The sequence below is a fragment of the Amblyomma mixtum genome, chromosome 6, assembly GCF_055824585.1.
Source record: "Amblyomma mixtum isolate Tamu chromosome 6, ASM5582458v1, whole genome shotgun sequence".
NCBI lineage: Eukaryota > Metazoa > Arthropoda > Arachnida > Ixodida > Ixodidae > Amblyomma > Amblyomma mixtum.
The window spans coordinates 62,006,762-62,029,116 of NC_143017.1; the positions used below are offsets into that span (position 1 = coordinate 62,006,762).

Below are 22,355 nucleotides of genomic sequence, written 5' to 3' on the forward strand. Positions count from 1 at the left end.
CATCTGAGGAGCATGGACCACATCGATCTAGAATCTTTCCAGTAACGGAAACAAATGGCAACAGTGCCCTCAAATCTGATGCAATAACCTTGAAAAATTCAATTAGATGCGCGACGCCAAAGCACGAGCTGTCTCCTTTTCATATGTCATTGTAAAGCGGGCGCGGAACGTCGCGCCAAGCTAGCGATTCTGTGAAACATTAATAACACACTCTTGTCATCCGCAAATAATCAAAACGAATGACCATGTCGTTTTTTTTGTAGCAATAGTCTTTATAAGGAAGTTGGAGCGGAAATATCTTCTGAAACCCTGTGTTAAAGTTTATTTCATGAAAATTTTTTTCTTTTCACAGCGGCATCAAAACATAAGGGATGTATTGCAGTCGTGTAGAAGCTGAAACATTTCATTTTCTGTTGTTTTTTGCACTCTGTGGTATTGATAGCGACTCTAGGTACGGGTAGGCTCGTCACAATCGCTTCCTGAGCATAAATCTGACAAATGAGTCATTTAGAAAGAACTGGTTTTATGTAGAAAATATGGAAATTGATTTTTTTTCGGAAAACGAAAAGGCGCAGTAACTCTCTCACTAGAAGCGGCAGTTTTACTTTATTACAAACGCGAGACAGTTCGTTTCAGCCATTTTGCTGGTTACAAGCGCAAGACAGTTCGTTTCAGCTATTTTGCTGGTTTCACTAGAAAACTGGCGAATACGAGACTGTACCAGCGTAGGTTACAAAAACAAGACCTGCGGCAATTCATGGAGCATGGGTAAAGAGCACTCAACGATGGACAGCTTGCTGCACTCGGTCGAGCCCCCTTTTTTTAGAAGCGCTTGGAAAGGAAAAGAAAGTAAAGGGTAAGCGAAAGCAAAATAATATGGTGGCCTCTTGTTTTTCTTTTCCTTCTAAAAAATGCTTGAGGGACAGATTTATTCTTTCCAGTTCATAATGTACTTACTGAAGTGTCTCTGGAGAGCTTCGCACGGAACGCTTCGCTGCGCAAAACCGGCTACAATGAGTTCCCTTTAGTGAGCAGCTGTCATTGTTTCAGGGCCGGAGAGCTTCGGTGTCCCCTCCTTTGCCTGACATTTTTGTCGACAAACTGGTGATCGCTTTGAGACTACTTCGAATAGGAAAAGGTACGAACAAAAGATACGAGAGTTTCATCAAGAAAAGGAGAGCTTCCGTAATCGTTTCTTTCCCGGCGCACACCGAAACCCAGCCATAGGGGAAGGTTAGATGGTTTTGGAGTTATGCTAGGGTTAGCGCCCTGAGACTGCTCACGACCTAGAAACATACGCCACAGATTAGGCCTCACCAAAAGTTTAAACCGCACTGAATTCTTTAACATGCAAGGACATGGCATAGCACCAAGCGTTTTTCCGTTTTCGTTTCTCTGCATTTAAGCAGTCACAACTCAATGCTCCGATCTCGTGCTGAGTAAACACGCTGAAAGCTGTGGAAAAAAAAATATATTTTTTTTTGAAGAACTGCACGTATCTTTTGCATGAATTTCACAAATTATCATCATCACCATCAGCCTGACTACGCCCAACGTCAAAGGCCTCTTCCTTATCTTTCCAAACAACCGTGTCCGTGCGAGCAGCGTCTCCCTTATCCCTGCAAGCTACCTAATCTCATCCGCCCACCAAACTTTCTGCGGCGCCGTGCTACGCTTGCCTTCTCTCGAAATGCGGTATTTTACCCTTGACGACCATCGCTTATCGTTCCTTCTCATTACATGCCCTGTCCAAGATACTTATATTGATTAGGATGTCATTAATCCGCGTTTGATCCATGACCCACTCTGCCTTCTTCCTGTCTCTTAATACCTATCGTATTATACTTTAGCAATAGCAAAATATATATATGCGCCTTACTGAGAATCTCGAAACAAACATTTTGACCAAAAAAACCTTCATTACGTATTTACAAAGACACTCAGGAACAGGCATGTGTGCGCTCAGCCATGGGTATGTGCTTAGGTGCGTGCTATGTGCAAGTGTATGTCCGTGTGTAGGAAATTTTTGCTTGACGCGACTGCCGGGGCACCGGCTTTCGTCATAAAAAGCAAAGCTGCAAGCAGTGTCATGTTTATACGCTAATATCACCAATATCAGATATCAATACGGGTGAAATTTTATACGGGCTGGAGCAGCGACCTGAGGGGAGCACCGTAATGTGAGCGGCACAGATAAGGCGCCGCGCCTCAAGGTGTGCCACTTGTCACGTGCGTCGGGGGACCGCGTTTAGTGATGGGCATTTTTTCATGCGACAAACAGAGGCTATTTCTGAAAAGGGCATTCGAAGGCCGAATTCTGTTGATCCATACATCCTGAGGCCAATCGCGTTCACAAAATTCTAAAAAAAAAAAAACAGGTATGGCTATGACTAACGGCCAGCAACAAGGCTCCTATTGCTACCAGGGACTTGACTTTAATAGCAAAAAGTTCGCTATTACAAATTAGCAAACCAGCTCACTAACTTACATGATACACCTCTTTTCATATGTCCGCCAAAACAGACACTCTAATTCACCAGAAGCCTTCAGTAGAGCTAAAAGAGAACGCTATATATAAAACTTCTGGCTCACTTTCGCAGAAAGAGCCTGTACATCTTTAGAAAGTTATGCCGTAATAATGTGCTTCCTAAAGAGTAAAATGAAAGGAGCTTAAGCTGCTATTTACTTGCTTTCCTTTAAGAGGCGGTTTAGAGGAATAGAAGAAAAAAATGATAATCGTGTTAGGAGATATGTAAATGCTGACCGTTTCATACGCTGTAGCTTTACTAATTTTGAAAGGAAATGAGGCCTGTTCGAAGTCAATTCAACAGTAGCAAAACGGTTGTCATTAGGTTGTTTAAAGGCTTTATGCTTAGAAAAAGAAACAGACGTGCTACGCAGTTGTTTAAGCTGCACAAGAAAGTCTCTTCTTCATGATTAGCGAAGCTAGTTTAAGGGTAACCGTTTCTTGAAAAAATTAATCCACAGATAAAAGATGGAAACAGTAGACGGAAATGTGTTGAAAGACGCAAGACCAAAATTCTCTTTAAAAAAAAGCACTCAAACATCACGTGCTGAAGAAAAAATATCATTGATATATAGAGCCATTTCAAAAAGGTACGAAAAGAATGACTGAAAGTTTTAGGTTAAATGAAATTGAGCTAAAGCTAAGATAGCGAGAACCCACATTCCATGATGTACGAAGCTCCCTGGTCGCGGAGATAATGACAGGCCTGCTTTGTTGAGATAAGAAAAAGAAAGTAAATGAAAAGTTCTGAATATTCGACACTCCCTGCCTGCTGCCCAAAACCTGAGCCTAGAGCAATAGGTGTTCTGGCCAGTGATGCGCGTGCTATTTTTAGTTTATCCGAGTAGTTCAGTCTATATGATGATGGGCAATTTCAGAAGAGGCGCTAAAAAGATAAAAAGATTTTTTTTTTAGAGAGGTCCAGAGACCCAGAGCACCAGATCATACGGCGGTTATTAACCATGGCAGATACACACGAGGGATAAAACTGCTAACTAGGAATCCTGCTTCTTCCTCTACAGCAACGGAACTTGGAAAGAGCGTAATAAATGGTCTTGTTCATGTTTCGTGCTTGCGTTTCCAGACTAAAAAAAAAAAAATACGGGTACGACCAAGGCTGTCAACATATTAGCAAATAAAATTGCCACGCATCGAGTTGACGCGGAAAACCATGCATGCACCACGGCTATACCTGCTGTGTATATAGTTACTGATCTCGCAAGGAAGCAGGAAACCTGAATGTGTACATTTATTAAAAAATTGGGAGTAGAAACGAAATGTAGCGGTGCCTTTACGCAATGTGTAAAGTATGGCCGAACTTTGAGCTAACAGAGCATATACCAACTGCAGCTTGCGACGGAGATATCTTAATGCATTCGACAAAAAAAAATGTTCTGGATCTGAAAGCTTGAAAGAAGTGCTGCATCCCTTTGTATCAAGTACATTTACTCATATACTCATGATAAATGTTGCGGCACCAGTTGATTATTGCCCCATAATATAATCTTCGTCCCTGAAATTGTTGGCAAAGCCATGAGTCGTACTAAACGTTTATTAGCGCCAACAAAACATAGACCAATCTTCTTACATGACACCTGTTCATTAAAAACTTTCGATTGTTAATCCCACGTACGGTAACAAACACTCCTTTGAATTGCTTTTTGTCCTATCTCCCAAACAAGCTTCAGAATCTGAGCCTTTATTTCTTTTTCTACAGGTGTAGCTGGCTTCTTGCAGCCCACAAGCATGGGACAATGTAGAGGAGAGAATGGGTTTAACCCTGTGAGTTGCCGATGGTCGTATGCCCTTGCATTTGCACTGCCCTCTCGTAGTAGCCCACCGTGTCACTGGCTTGTAAATGGTATGGGTGCTTGGCGAGAGGGAAGAACATGTTCATGCGCAGAGTGTGCTGGGCTTATTGACAGGAAGGTTTCTTGAGCAAAACCTAGCCATGATTACGAGTGTAAACTGGTCGGGCTATTACCACGCGTGCTCAAGAAAATCTAGAAGCAGGTCACAATTTCTAAGGTAATAATGGGCAATTAAGAACCTTCACCTGGTTTTTCGTGAAGAAACGTTTGTGTGGTGCAGCCTGCGCAAAGTAAGCCGACAATGTCATAACTGTAGTGATAGGTTTTGTAACTTAGATATGATACCAAAAAAAAATGACACAAAATTCAACTTTTTTATGATTGAAATAGCTGAAATGTAACGAAAATTTCCAGCTACCTTGCAGTATTGAGTTAATCCCTGTGATGCGCTTCGGAAAAGGAAACATTGAGTTCATCGCATATTTTCTCAGGGTTACCCCGCGGTTAATATGGCAAAAGAGAAAAAAAATCGTAAGCAAGTATTCATGTCCGCAACTCAGACAGTTCGGATGCTCACGAGAGGAAGTGTGGTTAACTGTCAATGCCGTGATTTCTCCCTTACCTGGCGAATAAGACGTGCCAATTCAGATGGAGTGAAAGATGTTTGATTGGGGATTGTAGGGCGTAAAGTCCCGAAGATGCACTTCTGTTACGAAGCCTTAGCGGAGTGCTCCGGATTAATTTAGAGCTTTTGGGCTTATTTAACTTGCAGCTCTGGCATCGCACGGCACACGGGGGTTTTTGATTGTCGCCTTTATCGAAATGTGGCCACCGAGGCCGGGATTGAAACTGCGGCTTTGGAATCAGCAGCCGTACGCCAAAGGTACTCAGCCACCAGTGGCAAGATAAAAGGCCTGATGGTTATTTGTGGCTGGGAACTGAGGTCGTATGCGGTAGAGTGTAGAGTGTATCAGTACAACCAAGACCATAACTAGTTACGTATTCTTTTTCTTCTGATACTAGAGCTGCATTTGCACTTTGTTTACAATACCCGCCTTACTACAAAAGTAGTCAATGTTGCGCTCCTTATCGTAGATTGATTATTTGGGAAAATCGCGTTGGCAATGGCTGCTACAAACATGGAAATTTTTTACTGCATGGGCAGCTCAAGTTAAACATATCTACTGATCTCTACGAAATAAATTCTGGATAAATGCGATATAATAAGTAGAAAAAGTATAATGTAGCTGATAGTTCAATAAGCGTACTTTAAGTTTAGCGGTTTGGTGAGTTATCGCGTATCTGCTTCTGCGAGGAGCATTCCAAAGCTTCACAGTAACACTTGTATTGTAAACTTCAATGGCACATTCGCCGTATGCTTTTGGCCTCGATCAAGAAAAAAATCGCTGAAACCAAATAAATCGGTTTCCGGGAATATGTAGCTCTCCGCTTAAAGAACCTGTTTTTTACTGAAATTCTATAAGCACTTCAGCACAGTTCGCACGGCGACCGCTACTGCTGCATACTCTTTGCATGCTGTACCTCGTACGGGAAGCCCTAGGCACCATTTTACGGCCTTTACACTATCGAAAACAGGAACGTGCTACCCTGCCGCGCTGCTAAAAGAAATCAAAATCACCCTGTCGAATGCTAACCATCACTTCGCTACAAAAGAAGTACAATGAGAAAACAGCCAAAACCCTTACGAAAAAAATTATGTCACTGCCCGAGCTCGGCATTAGGAATTTGTTTACCCTTTTGCAGGCCCTTTCACCACATTCCCCATGGAATAGACGCATAAAATATTTCCAAGAATGCGCGAGATGCCCGCTGCAAAAAGTTCAGCTTTCGGCGCCACAAAAGAAGGCCTTTATCCGTGCGCATCGTTTTCGTTCTTTTTTCCAAAGTCATTGCACCCACAAAGCGCTCGACGCACAATAAGACCTCATAGAGGACGTTTGCCTCCGGGGAGTCTAGGTATTCTGGAATGCGCTGGCATGATGCCTGTATGTGCGTTCTTTGCAATAGAGGAAGAAATATAAGTTCTCCCTCGGCCAGATGAAATCAAGAAATTTGCGCTGCGAAATGTAACTAGCAAAAACGCACAAAGAAGCAGAGGCGTTGTCTCTATTGCCGTTTTGGGGCTAGAGACGAAAAGAAATGTGAGATAAGCGGAAGTTTCAGCTTTTTTTTGGAAACTTTATTACTGTGCTCAGCGAGCTTTTGTTGGCGATAAATTTCTCCGGAGAAAACATCGAATATTGAACCACCTGCAGATCAAACGCAATAGTTTGTAGGTATGTCGCTTGATAAAAAAAAAATATTTTCCTGCACGGGAAGAAGTGGAAATAACACACCCCTGCACTACCAATACTGCAGATAGGATGAAGGCCAAGCCTTCGGTAACGTCGATCGAAGCTGGATAGCCAACGATGAGGATAAACTTGTGTCAGCCGCCATGAAGTAAACTTCAAGTTTGCATAGCACCATAGAATACAAATGAAAACTACATGGGCCCATCTTTTTGATTTGTACTTGATTAGTTAGTTTAGCACACCGTAAATTATAAGTTACTACTTGGAGTACGGGGAGTTATCTAGTATCAGTTTGATTGCATTTCTCCTGCTGAGAAGTTTATTTTGCTAGGAACACCGTGTTGGCAGTGTCTCAAAAGTAGCGTTGTCATTAAAACTTGAGCAATAAACTATAATCCGGTAGTTATGTATAATGAACTGCAAATTATTTTCCATAGTTCAGCAAGCCCAGTGGCTAACAAGGTTTGGTTTGGTTTATGGTGTTTAACGTCACAAAGCGACTCAGGCTATAAGAGACGCCGTTCTGAAGGACTCCGGAAATTTCGACCCCCTGGGGTTATTTAACGTGCACTGACATCGCACAGTACATGGGCATCTAGAATTTCACCTCCATCTAAATGCGGCAGCCGCGGCCGAGGTTTTCAGGCAACAAGTGTTGCCTTACTTTGATCACCATGTATGATGACCGGTAAAAACCTATTCGACGGCTGAAAAGATAAATGACAGTCATGCTGGTTTCACAAACCTTCAGGCAACAAGTGTTGCGTCAATTACTAAAATACATATTTAAACTTTTCATTCACTCCAGTTAGCGTCCATGTTTGCGTTTGTAACTGAGAGGCGGTAGTACTCCTATACTATTCATTAGGTAATGATGCAGTATCGTGTTGGGAGATGATCATATTGTTACGCGGCGGCCAGCCGAAGAATGAGACGTGGTGAACCATGGCTATGAGATGATTTAATGGCCCCTGGCCTAGCGCGGGCGCTCCGTCCCGCGCCACTGTCAGCTTCGTCTTCGTCACACTACCCGGGGCCTCCGAGCGATCGTCCCGATCGGTGACGAACAGACGGCGAAATGGCGATGGTCTTGAGTGAAGGATCGAACAGGATGTAGAAGATGGTGCAGTGCTGGCCGCCACGATGAGAAAGATGAGAGAATGATCCCGGTCCACGAAGCATCCGGGCCGGAGGGTGCCAGGAGCTGACGGCCGAGGGCCTTGGACGCACCGGACGGCAGGGGCAGGGGGGCGGTGTCTTCACGTGTGGGTCTTCGGTCTTGGGTCGGTAGGGTCTCGGGTCGGTGGGGTCTCGGGTCGGTCGGGTCTTGGGTCGTCGTGTCTTGTGGTCCGGGCGGGGGACGGGGCTGGGGTGAGCGGCGAGGTCGGTTCAGGTCGGACGGGCTGGGGCATGGCCGGGCGGCGCGGACCAGGCAGTCACGGCCGACGTCCGCGGCAGGCGCAGGACACCGAAGCTCCGGGACCAGGATGGCGATGAAGGGACCCCAGCACCTCACACCAAATGTTACGCGGCCGCCAGCCGAAGAATGAGACGTGGTGAACCATGGCTATGAGATGATTTAATGGCCGCTGGCCTAGCGCGGGCGCTCCGTCCCGCGCCACTGTCAGCTTCGTCTTCGTCACAATATTAACACTTCTATACATTTCTCAACAAAGGCGACCTATATGTTCCCGAAATTCCTTCCTTTTCGACGCAACTGTTGCATATGGCGCTTCATCTTCCTGCGGCATTGGCCAGCAGGTGGAGGTGTAAAGTTGCTGTTTCACCTCTGAGCGTGAAAACGAAAAAAAAAAAACGCCGTATCCAACAGATGCCTGACAACAAGAAGCCGTTAGTAACCATCCAACGCCCCTGTTGTTACGACGTCAACGGCAAGACGCTTCTGCATGGATCGGTTCCTGAGGTTTGTATAGTGCGACCTGTTAGGCGATCTTGACGCGTAAATAGCTGAGTGGCTTGTGTTATGAAATGTGCGAAGTATTAGCCCAGAAAATTCGTGCTTGGCACCACGCAAAAAAAGAGAAAAGATATCACCTTCACTTTCAGCCGCTGGTCGCACTGGAAACTTTTTACGTCATTAGTATTTCTAAATAGATATATTGTCTTTCGTGCTCTGCAAGTAAATGATGCAAATTATTTTTCCGCCATCTTCTATTATTATAGTAAATATTCTGCTTGCTGATACTTGTCAAAATGCGCATCGGACGAACGTGCTACTACCGACACATAAAAAATGCATTCTCTGCCGAATTATATTTCTTACGAAGAACCTGGTGATAGCTCGCGGCTGGTAGGAAACTAGCAGGTGAGCCCATAGACGATGACAAAATTAGACTCTTCTCGGCCTCATTATTTACGTCGTAGCATTATTATGCCCGCATGGATTATAATGTTTAGTGGTGTTTTATGAAGCTTATATTTATCGAATGAACAGGAAATAATTTGAAACTGGTTCTGAGCACGTACGTCGTCCACACATGACGCGCTTCGCTGACCGCAAATCGATGGAGGCGTTCTCAAAACGATAAAATTGCTTAGTGCACACTACCGCGTGGTTAAAAAGAACTTCAACGCGTTTTATGAAGTGTTGCTTCACAAACCGGGGATTCTATTGAGTCTGACCAAAAATTGATTATTATACGTTGATAGAAGGCAAATTTGTAATAGCAGCTCTGTATTGCATCGCTTAGCTTTGTGCTGTGACTCGGTAGTGAAGTTGATACGGGAATTCATGGCTCCTAGATTTATTATACAGGTGTTCCTGCTCTAATCTTTGGGGAAGCGAAACAATCGGGATTCATGCATTCCAAGTGGGCAATCAGATGAAACCCATTCAAGGAGAAACGGGTCACTTTTATACAGCATAACTAGTCTGTTGCTGTCTGCTTGACACCTTTTAAGACGAGACCAAGGAATGTTAGCAAGTGTGTCCGCGTTTCGGTGGCACTACTTAAGAAGAAAACTACTTAAGGCACTACTTAAAAAGAAGTAACAGCAGCGCACGTGTTCAGCCAGCTGTCATCTGAATTAAGGCTGGTTCACATGTAAGCGATTGAGCGAACTGACCGACCAGCCGCTCAGCGCAGCAGTGCTTTTCACAAGGTTCCCAGCGATGCTTTTCGCAAGGTTCCGTTTAACATGCGCCTTTCCAAAGCGTTTACTGCCGCTGCGAATCCCAGTGTTGCTGGCAAAGAATACGAACTCGCGGTTGGCATCGGCGATTTGGAACCATCAACATGGACAATGGTCATGCATTATTTTGCCAACATTGCTCAAAATTTGGTAAGAAATAAAGAACTCTTATTTTGATGCTGATTACATCATTTATTTTTTCAAGTTCGTACGTGCGGTGTAGCCGCCGGCATTGAAGGCATGTGCAAACATGGACGCTCGCGCAGCGCAGACAGTCGACCAGACATGGACTTGTCCAAAATGGAAGTATGCAAGACTTCTGACTCATCGTACACCCATCTCCTCTTGCTAGAGGAATACTGTTTGCTAAAAAAAGACTTTGTTAGAGCTTCCAGTGCCGCGGCGCTCGTACGTTGTAGTGTTACCTGATACTGGCGCCTTAAACTGGAAAATTATCAGCACAGATGCTACTGCTTATCAGCGGAGACATTGAGAACTTCCGAAAGTACTATAAGGTGTCCCCAACCAAGGTCGAGGAACTTCACGCCTTTGTTCAGGGGCCTTTCATTGAACAGGATGTCATACGGGAGCCGATACCATCACGTGTAAGGCTTGCCATGACACTGAGGTACCCGGAAATGCGTTTCGTTGGTGACTCACTGACCACTGCATGCGAGCGGATATGGTTTTTTCGACCCCTTCTAGGTAGTTGGCATTGGGAGTGCACGTTCAGGATGTTGCAGTGCCTTCCGAGTGGACGTCTCTACAGCGAATGGCATTATCTGCGACACCTGCAAGCTGCTGTGGGAAGTCCTCCTGCCGATTTGTCTCAATGTGTGTTGCAGCTGGAATAAAATACTCTTTCAGGCGAAGCCTGCTGTTTTCAGTGGGACCTTTTGACTTTATTTGATTATTTTCACTGTTCATTTCTCTTTCACATCTCACTGCACCAGTGTAAAAGGCCTATGGATTTCATCACAACCTGGTGGCAAAGAACGCAGATACTTTTCATGTGAATCGGCAGTTGACAAAAAACAAAATACTCAATGATGTTTCATTCTTTCCAGAAGGTGCGTTGAAAACGATTCTGGAGCTACAGCGCCCAGGTTCCGGATTTTCAGCGCGTTATCAACCCGCTGCCAGAAAACGCCAACTACGTAGTCATGACTGCGTGCGTTCTGTACAGCTTCCTCGCAGGTGATAACTTGTATATGCCGGCAAACAATGCCTACGTAGAAGATGCCTATGGCAATGTCACTGAAGGTCAGAGGAGTGCCGCAGCACAAGATGCAGCCACGCGGAATCTTGAGCCTCTTGTAGGTCACAACTACAGCGGTTCCGCAGCTGAGACAAGAGAATTATTCAAATCATATTGTTACCTGTGAACTGGTTACTGAACAAGTGAACTCGACTGGTGCATGATTCGTGAACGACGAAGTGGCGGTGCGCTGGACGACCACGACGCTGACAGTGTGAAGCTGGGCCCTTGGAGTCTGAGCTGAGTTCTGGCCATCGCAGCGCAGCCGTCAATACAGACTTCACCGTAATATACCCGTAACAATATTTCATCAGGAGTAAAGGAGGCGTGCCATGGCAGTGGGCATCAGCTGGGCTACGGTGATGAAGATGATAATGCCATGAATATTGGTAGTGCTTGTTTGTTGATTCATCAAAGCTGCCAGCAGCTTTGAAGAATGAACAAACGAACACTACAAAGATTCGCGGCAATACGCTGCTGACGTGTATGCTGTTATAACGCACATGAGTGTGTGGTAGAGTAACAGCAGCAAAATATAGACATAAAAGATACACGGCTTATTTGTTCACTGCTGATTGCACAGTCAGGCTAGCTGGGTATTCACCCTGGCTTTACAATTCGAAGATGTTCAGCAACTCCATCTTTAGATGCATAAGCATGTGCGGTGAAGTTGCTTCCATTTGCGGCCGCAGTGAGAGCAGGAAATGGTTGGCGGTATACATTGGCCTGTGCGCAGCAAGCGCTCTTCGCACGGACTTAAGTTCCCTGTCGGCTGCCTCCACTTCCTGCCGCCTTTTTTTTTGTTTGTTTCGCCTAGGTGAGGGAACCTCTGGCGCACTAACTGCTGCACAGGATGGCCCTGCTTCGTCTATGTCGGGAAGGCCTGGGACCAGGAACATGGTCTCCTATTCATTCGCAGAGTTTTCTGCTTCTTTTGGTCCTTGAGCTGCTGGGCTGCTGTTGGTTTGGCTGACAGCTGCTGCACTGGTCACTTGCACGCGGCTAAGTGCCTAAAGTCTGCAAATGCTCCTGGGTAGAATGTACAGGCTGTTAATTGCTGTTTCTTGCACATTTAGTTCAACATTACTATTAGTCACTGCTTTCGATAGAGGCGAAATTCTTGATGCCCGTGCACCGTGCGATGTCAGTGCACGTTAAAGAATTCCAGGTGGTTGAAATTTTTGGAGCCCTTCACTGCGGCGTCCCTCATAGCCCGAGTTGCTTTGGGACGTTAAACCCCAATAAACCAAACCTACCGCCGCGTTTCAATACAGCCCCCCAGGAACTTCATTTGTTTTAATAAGGCCAGGCAGTCTTTGCAGTAGCTCCTGCTCCACTCTTTTTGGAGTCTCTCTCATCTTTAATTTTCCTTCTCCAGACAGCCTTGAGGTTCTTCCACCGCGCTATGACCTCCTCGACTGTTACAGAAATATGGAGCAGTATACACCATAATGTTAGACAAGCAAAATAAGAAACAATGGCAGACATGAGGGCCAAAGTTTAGCATGAACATGTAGAAATTATGACCTGTTAGAACACATGATAGAAATCACAGTATTTACAACACTTGATTCATTGCAAAAGCATAGGCCTTTTTTTTCTCAAAAGACTGTTTTTACTGATTTTACACGCATGAATGATTGAACAGAGGCACACACATGACGACTGATTTATTTTTTTATCTTTATTTACCGGACACGCAAGAGACGATTTTACGCGAGTCAGAACCGCCGGATTATTGCGGCTTAAAAGACGACGATGAGCAGGTAGTGCCGCGGGACTGAGCGCTCGCGCTAGATACATACGTGCAAGAGACGATTTTGTGAGGCTCTGAACGTCCGGATTAACCTCACGCCAGGGCGCACTCGAAGGGCCCGCTCCCGCTGTTACAAACGCGACGTAGCTGAGTACATGAAAACATGCATGTCGTGCATTTAACGATTGAAGAGAATGATACAATACGATCATTTTGGCGTGTTTAAGAACCAAAAACGTTTGTTCACGGCTGCGTGATACCGAAAATTTTCATATAACTTGTATGCGCTGAATAACCGGCGCACCCAAAAAAACCGTAAAGTATGCAGGATTGCGCGGGGACATAAAACAGTTTTTGAAAGGCTGCGGAATCCTGGCACAGTGATGAGAAAAATTTGTTGGCTGCACAATAGCAAATATAGGTGACAATCGTTGAGCTCGGCACAAAACGTCTTTTTTCTTACCTGTGTCGTCAGTTTCTCGAAGTGCGCCTCTCACTTCTTCCGACAGGGCCTCTTTTGTTGCTTTGTTCCGAAAACTGCTTTCTTTGACATCCCATGGTGAGCGCTTCATTGACTAGCCCGCGGACATGTTGCCGTGTTGCCGGCAGCACGTGTAGTAAACAAACATTGCCTTTCCCACACGACTCCTCTTCTTGTCACGTGGCTTTTCCGCCGTGCAGTAATTGGTCAGAGGACGGAGGTATCGCGCCGTCGCAGCGAAAAATTTCCAACTTTTTTAAACCTCTTGGTCAAAACAGGTTTTTACGCTGCCACGACTGGAATCGGAAGCATTTTTTCTTGCATTGGAAACAGCCTTTAGCTGTAAACACGTCATGAATGCTCGCCGCATTTAGTAAGCTTTGCAAGAAAGGTAAAAGAAATGGACTGCCGCCTTAGTTTTTAAAACAATCGGCACAAGGTCTTGGGCGTCCCAGTTTTGCAGTCAAGAGAAATGACTTCGAGGAAAAGGAAGAAACGGACCGGTAAAACGTTCGCTAATGGGAGCGCACAAAATTGGAGAGAACCGGTAGCGGATCTCTTCTCAAACGTGCAGGGAAGTCACCTCCGGACCACGGCCACGTAGGAAGTCGAGCTTATGGATAAGCTCAAAATATGCATTACAGTAGAAGTGTCAGCTTTACGCTGATGCCACAACCTTGCATGTCTCATAAGTCGGTCAAGCAGCATCCCTGTGTCTATTACGTTGGCTTCCGCCCAGGGCCTTCATGTAATTGATCGCTGGGAAAGACCTGGACACAGCATATAATGCCGTAACTTCCTATCAACTTTCAACACTCAGAAATGTGCATGAACATCCCCTCACTTTCGCTAGCGACTTCGAACAAAGGACGTTTGGCGTTTATGGAACAAACATTCGAAAATCAGTGCTAGCCAAGGGGTGCCATGCACTTAGAAACGAAAACTTGCAGCAGTAATCTGCCTACGACTTGGCATCAGTAATGGTATAAGGCTGAACAGGACTTTCGGCAAGGAAAACTTATTTCAACAGTCACCGTCGTATTCGAGGCACAAAATGAGCGGTGATATTTACGGCACCGGGTATACTTTTTTATGCTTTTCGTTGAAATACCTCGCGTTTAAATAACTGCCGGTATTCGTGTTTGTAACGTATTGGCAGATGGGTTGTGAAAGGTGACCCTGGCGAGAAGTTCCATTATATAACCTCAAACCGGATAAAGCTTGAGGTAAACAAATTATGAAACACGAAATCAATCTCACTTATTCAGAGGCCTACGTGCACTGAGCGAGTTTTGATTGTGTTCACTGGGGCGATTACTACTCAGAGAGAATAAATTACCTTAAAATGAAAAACATGAGATCCCTATTTTTTGGGCCTTCGCAGATGAATTTCATAGCAAACAAATAAATGAAGAAGCTAAGTAAATTTATGAAACATCAAATGAATCTATGAAGTTACCAAGTTCAACTACGCTACGTTATATGTTTTCAAGAATCACCAATTACAAGAAAAAAACAAATTCGATATGACACAAGTGTAAAGAAGGTTACGCCTATTAACTCTAGAGCAGCGCTCAAAGAGACACGCTTCGCAATTTTCGGAAATATCATTGCGTCGCGTAATTTCATCGCACCCAATAAAGTCCTTGCGGAATTTTTTTTCATGCATATGAATGACGCATGCAGAACGCAATTTCTTCTCAAGCAGCAAGCGCCTGTAAGCTGAAGCTGTGCAGGCTAAGGCCTGACGAAGCAAGAAAAAGAAAAGGCTGAGTCAAATAGGTCCCGGAACCTCGCCTCTATTCTATTGGCCCATCGGAATTACGTTGTGCTGGGTAACACCCAGAGGACAGTGTCGACATCTCGACAGCGCAGATGTCACGACGTCTGAGGAAAAAAAGCCATGCTGCCGAGGAATGCGTAAGGCTTGTGCATTTTCATTTGTGTGCTTTCTTCGGGGGTAAATTATAGTGTCGGAAGGCGTGGAAAATTTCTGTGTATGAGGCTTGAAATCTGCGCTGTCTTCGAACAAGTTTTTTTGCAATGGCAGCGTAACTGTTGTTAGGTGATCGAATTCTGGCTCGTGACAAGACAGGGAAAGTCGAACACCCGTCAGACCAGCGAGGAAGTCGTTCGCCCGCACCGAAGCAACGATGCGATGGCGCCGAATGCGAGCTAATAGATGACTGGCACGATCCCGTTCGGCTGTAGGACAGCAGTCAAGAAGAACAGTTCCGGTTGGGGGCACCTTTCTGATGAGTGGGTAACGGCGAGAGCATTTGGAGGCAAACATAGCTTCGCGCAGACATGGTCGTAATAGCGGAAACATCGATAAGTCTAAACTCTCTGTGCGCTATTTTCACCTTCACCTCGGCTGTTTTCGAGGTTCTTATTCTTACGTACAAACGTTTGAATGACTCGACAAACAGGGCAGCGTCTAAATCTTGAGAGAAATCTCCATCTCGGGTCTTCGTAAGCACTAGATAAAAAAAACGCACAAAATTATTTTCATTCTTCCGACTATAGGGAAACTAACGCTAACAGGGCAGTCGCGGTATGAATAAGCTGTCAGTATGCCACATGGAATAGTTCCGGTTATGGCAAAATAACTCTATTTCTTGATTAGTGTAGAAGGCCATATTTCTTTATGGGTCAGCGCAACACTTGATTAGCGCTAATATAATCAGTACAGAGCTAGCTAGGCGGAGGCGCGCGACAACCAAGCAGAGCATTTAGGTCATGGAGAGTGCCTATGTAGGCTATTGCGTCAGTTATCGCGGTGGTGGGCTAACTAAGCCTATCAGGATGGGAGGGTAGAGTTGCTGACTCGGGAGGCATTAAAGAACAGGCCGAACAGAGAGAAATTGCCCCTTACTGACATAGACGTGTATGCTACCTCGATGACGCCCCTGATATGTGTTCGCAAATCATTCCTTTGTGGGTCGCGGGAAACAATGAAAGCGACCATAGACTAATGCGACTTCCGGGATCGTAAGAGAACAGTTCTTTACCACGATTAAAGAGTATAGACACTCAATTTTCGAGATTTTGTTGCGTGATAAAAGTGGGCAAGGCCGTAGGAAAGACATAAATGAAGAACTTAAGCTCTAGAAAAGTTTAGGAAATTTATTACAGTGCTGATAGCACTTCAGTTTTGGTTTCATCCTCTGTGAGGGGCGACGGAAAAGGCCGACTTTAAATTAAATGCGCTTAAAGACGGAAAATCTTTCCCTTCGCCGTCGTCTGCTGAGAATCGCATATCGCCAGTCACTTCTGATCTTAGCATATTAAGGAACACTGAAGGCGTTACGGCTTCGTTAATGAACTTGATTTACTTATTTATGAGCTGCCAGAGTGCAGATAAACGAGAGATAGGCAGATACAGAGAGAGGGGAAAGGCAGGGAGGTTAATAATAAACGAGAGAGAAGGACACTAAAGCACTCGTCAGAGCACTCGGTCGAACAGCAGTAGAGGAAAACGGTGCACTAAAAATTATTTAAAGATTACTCTCGCTTATCATCTCAGGTGCGTTTATTTCTAAGGCTCGCCGACTAATGCCTTGCAAGCAGTGCAAGCGACGCCCACTTACGATATTAGATGAAATTAGAACGTGAGCTTCAGTTGAAACACACTGGGTCATCTGAGAGCACCGTAAAGGTGCTTTTCACGAGTCAACGAGTCCGTTATATGCCTACAATGCTGATTAATAAAAATTGGTCGACCATGTTTCTAGCCAGTATTGTTTTTGTTATTCCTAATCTCTAACGTAGTGACTTATTTAGCCAAGTAGTAATTAACCAATAAAATACTACACCAACAGCACATCGCGAATAGAGTGAATTTTGATTATCTGTGTGTGATTTTAGAGTTTCCCCTTGATAAGACACACTTGAATAAACACATTTTGCTTGCATAGCGGTCAGTGCAAGAAAAGAGAAGAAAAATAGAAAGCATAATTTACTTTAACAGCCTTAAGTATACAACACTAAAGACCAGAGCAACGAACGATAAGTTTCTTTTTGAAGTGCCGTTCCTTTTGGTAAAGATCTTAGCGCACTTAGCCATTCCCAATTCTTGAAAGAATTTCGGGACGGGCTGGCATTGAGATATTTTGTGAGATCGCACTTCGTTTGATGTTCGTCGCGTGGAAGTGGCCTTCATTAGAGCGTCAAAATCCTATTCACAAGGTTTTCCGCGGAAAGTGCGTAATTGAAACAAAAATAAATAATAAGGACCTATAGCAACAACCTGCTGTGATAACAGATCGACTTTCGAGCGCTGAGAAAATTGGGCTGAGCTTCAGGAAACAGAAGTAATGAGTGAGTGCTGCACTGGCGCTCAGTTCTTGAATGAGGCGCGTGTGTTTTTTGCGCTGAACTTTCTGAAAGGAGCACAGAAGAAGATTGAGCTCATATTAAAAGCCGAAACTTTGCGTTAGCCGTGCTTTTCATTCCCGGTAGCAATGAAAGAAAACTTCAGTTTCAACTGATGAGCGCTTTCTATTTAGTAATTGTCTGGAAATGCGCTACATATCAACGATTGAGCTTGATTTACATAACAAAAAGGTTAATATTGTGGGTGAAGAGAAATTTTCTATACCTTATCTAACATGAAATTAAAACTGATGGGCTACTTGTGCAATCTTTGAAGTGGAATAATATAAGTGCTTCCAAGAATAAAGTTTGGTTGGTTATTCAACCAATTATTTGGCCACCTGTCCCACTTATCTTTGTTTCTCCGATTTCCATATTCTCGAGTTTGATGATGATTAGCATTTAAGAACTGATAACTAGTGACCTCAATATTAGCGAAGAACTGCCATAGGTCACTCATCCGCGTTGGTCTACATCAGAGTGCCAAAGCACAGCTCGGCTACCACACAACCGCTTAAACCAGCGCCTGGCCACTTCATCTTCACTGCGGAAAGCGCACCGGGCGAGCTGCTTAGTATTTTTGGCCGCTCAGAGTGGAGGTCATGTGAGCCATGCAGGTCATTCGCCGTGCAGATCCACAGGCGCGGAACCACAGATCAGCCGCAGTCAGCAGCCGAGATTCGACGCACTCAAGACAGTAGCTCGGGCCAAAGACTTTAATGGCTCATTTGCCGGTCGGGTGTCGGTTTTGGTGGTAGTGTCGTGTTGCAAGACACGTGAGCAGGTCGAGTTTATGCAATTGCGTGGACTAGTTCACAGTGGCGTTCGGTAGGGCATTCCAGGACTGGTGGTGAATGCTTCTCGTCCCGCTAGAGGCGATGGAACGTAGCGTCATTGAAGTTAACACGTTATCTTTTGGGGAACTACGTTAAATAAACTCGGCGTCCGTTTCTTAGTGGCGTGACAAATGACTTAAGCAGGGTACCTTCATGAATGGGAGGACCTGCGTGGCGGGAGGATTGAGGAAACACATGGGTATCTCGCCTTAGCCGCAGCCGTCCCCGTCGCTTCGGCACAGACGGCTACCGTGAGTATCTGTTTTCTTTCTCTATGCTCTTCATTCTTTAAGCCCTATTCTATCCGTTGCAGGCAGTGATAGTCGCTCGTTTGGTGCCAGTCGTCTCAAGCTCTTTAATTTTATTTCCTCGTAGCGCTGCTCTTTCTCTCCCCCCCCCCACACACGCACGCACGCACGCACACAGACACACACACACGCACGCACGCGTGCACACACACACACACACACACACACACGCACGCACGCACGCACGCACACACACACACACACACACACACACACACGCACGCACGCACGCACACACACACGCACGCACGCACACACACACACACGCACGCGCACACGCGCACACACACACACACACACACACGCGCGCACACACACAATGGGACTGCTGAGATAGATATTGGAGATACGTGGGTATCTGGCTTTTGCCGCATCCATCATCGTCGCTTCGGAGCAGATGGCTGCGGCGCGCGTCTGTTCCCCTTTTCTGTCTCACTTATTGATCCGGTCAACAGTCTTCCACACGAGGCAGTGATAGCGACCCGTTTGGTCCCACTCGATAGGACGGTATACATTCCTCACTTCTATCCTGCAGCCACTCACGCACGCAAGCACGTATGCACGGGGGCAACAGGGCTGAAGCAGTCGTCGTCGTCTCTTTGATTGACGTGGTTGCTGATATGTGTTTCTTCCATCTTTCCTTTTACACCTCTTTGAATTACTTGCTGTCCATGTCCAATATTCTCAGAAAAAAATGAAAATTGCAAAATTATAATAGACTGTCGAATCAGAAGCAATTGCGAAGTTCCTGAGAGTGACTAATGCGAACTATGCAGAAAACATTCATTTTTTGCCGGAGGTTAGGAGAAAGCAAAGGTCAATAAATATAAGCATGCCCAACGAAAGTTATGGTCCTAACAAAATGAACAAAATGCTTAAAGATGCATGTGCGCCCCACCATACACCCTATGGATATTAAAATCAACCGCATCCTTACAGTAACAATGGCTAGAGAGAGGTCAACCTGCAACCCAATACAGGCGCTCTGCCTGTACTTCATCTGCTTTCTCTTATCCTCTGCCTTCTTTCCTTATCACTCTGAAAGAGAGAGCATTCGCGAGTGCGCTCACTCCCACCTCACTGAAACTACTAATGGTACACAGACGGCAGCTTCAGCCATAACCGTTGTGCAGCAATACGAAGCCCCGGAGATGCCAAAATATAGCCATGTTGATACAGTTCAGAATGCTTGCCGACAATAAGTAATAATTCATTGATTTACACGTAAGAAAAACCTATATTCTTTTTGCCTTAGTTCATTGTACTGTGCTCGCATTATGCATGTCGTATTAAATGAAATGGTTCTTCATCCAACCTTTCTTCATAAAATCTAAACGTGTTTACATCTTTTTATTAAAATTTTTTTTTTGCACCCGAAGTCTCAAATTTCAACGCCTCCCGCTGTCATTACACTTGTTATCGGCGACCACTCTCCTTTTAAGGTTGGACTGCCATTTTCGAATTGCGTATTTCATGCTGACTGGTTCGTACCAAGAACATCGCAAGATCAGTGCTTTCTTCTTTCATTTAATGACGCTGTACAAGTTGCTAACAACTAAAAATTGAAACTTATCTTTAGTATCGGCACTTGCTTCTTCCCATGATGTCCGTAAAGCCTTGTGTAAACAACTATAGAGCAAGTTGCACTAATAATATTCTTTCCCCGAGAGATTTCTCGTCAATTCAAAACATTCTTATCATGTACATGTGCAACATCTCTTCCCGGAACCATTTGATCTAGAGGGTGACCTTGCTAATTTCACTCCGACATTTCTTGGAGCCCAAAAAAAAAAGGTTTTTCTGGGTTGTGTGTTGGCTTTAAGGTTAATTACATGTCATTCCAATTTTCACTCCCCAAAACTGGGCTAAAACGGGTGTTCTATCTGCGCCTAAGTCTTAGGCTGGGCTTCTAATCAAGAAAACTGAGTTCTACTAGATTTTAAATACATGCGCTCTGAGTGGAAAAAAAAAGTTTTTATTCCCACTGTTCTCTCACACAGCGTCTTGCACCATTACCAATAGCACACCGTCTAAAGATTGTAGCTTCTAAGCAGATCAGAACCTCTGTATTCGTTTGCTCTCCGCACGGAGGGTAGGGTTGTAGCAATGTATCGAAGAAGGGGTTCGACATAAGAGAAAAAGTGTACGTATATGCGATGACCCCGACTTCCTCTTCCCTCGGCATCACTGCTGGCTGATGCTCGTTTTCATTAAGCCAACATACAGGCCACACAGAGAAAAGAAAGATAAACAGCTTGTGACCTTCTAGCATTGCCAGCTACACAGAGTCACAAGCTGAATACTTCCCAGGAACGAAGATCGCGCTAAGCCAAGTCGATCCGTCTTCCTTGCCGGAAGGGCAGCATCTACTCTGAAGCACTAACCGAGTAGGGTTGCAATCACAGCGTTAATAATGCAGGACCCATCTAATAACGTCAGGAACCGGAAATACCGGAAGGAAGACGGACGCTACACGCTCTAATTGGCCCAACATCACTTGCGTTTGTACTGGAGAAAGAGCACAGCGTGTTCAATGAACCGGCTTGTAAAAAGTGAAATAAACTGAATGATTAGATAAGCTGCTTCCGGGAAAACACATTTTGATATTAAATTCTTTAGTTTAGAACTCACTGTCGTAAAAAGTTAATGGTAGAAGATAATTCTCGCTTTCTTAGTATAGCTACATTGTCGTCGTGTTCAAATATATTACGTGATGATATGAAATATGGACCTTCTTGCACTAATCTATGTGTTCCGCTGTACACATTTGTGGTAAAATTCCACTTGGTTACCTTGGCTGTCGTTACGTGAAGGACAAAAAAAAAGATAAATTCCTAGAGAGAACGGGTCCCAATATTAAACTCTACGCTCCTAGGCATCAGTTGTCCAGAAAAGATAGAGGTTCGAAGGCAGCCGCCTCTGTTTTCGTTTTTGCTTAGTTGCTTTTTATCTTCCCATCGAAACGAAACAGTGTGGGCGTTAGAAAACTTTTCGTAGCTATTGGTGTTGGTAACAGGTTTGCCGACTCCATAAATATTAGGCGACGACGTGAAGCATGTCCTCCTTGGGGCTCTATTTTCTGGCATTTCTCTTTAATCGTGTAGGTTTCGCTATACAAACGTTCTGAAAAGAGACATGCCTCTCTGGAAGTGGGGTAAAGGTTTCCACACTTCTCGAGAGGCATGAGAGGTCCAGATAAAGTGTGCATGTTATTTATGGTGGTTTCAAAGCACGAAAAATGCGTTCAGGTACAGGGATAGAAAGAAGAAGCCGGAACTAACCAGGGAATACTGGTTGGCTAACCTGCACCAAGAGAAGGAAAGGTTTGGTTTGGTTTGGTTTATGGGGTTTTAACGTCCCAAAGCAACTAAGGCTATGAGAGACGCCGTAGTGGAGGGCTCCGGGAATTTGGACCACCTGGGGTTCTTTAACGTGCACTGACATCGCACACTACACGGACCTCTAGAATTTCTCCTCCAAAGAAATTCAACCGCCGCGGCCGGGATCGAACCCACGTCTTTCGAGTCAGCAGCCGA

The 22,355-nt window shown here is 44.9% G+C and overlaps 1 pseudogene; it reads right to left on the minus strand.

Annotated features, from left to right (window-relative positions):
* Positions 1-10,006: 10,006 nt before the first annotated feature.
* On the minus strand, positions 10,007-13,392 carry LOC149339234 (uncharacterized; annotated as a pseudogene).
* Between the last annotated feature and the right edge of the window lie 8,963 nt (positions 13,393-22,355).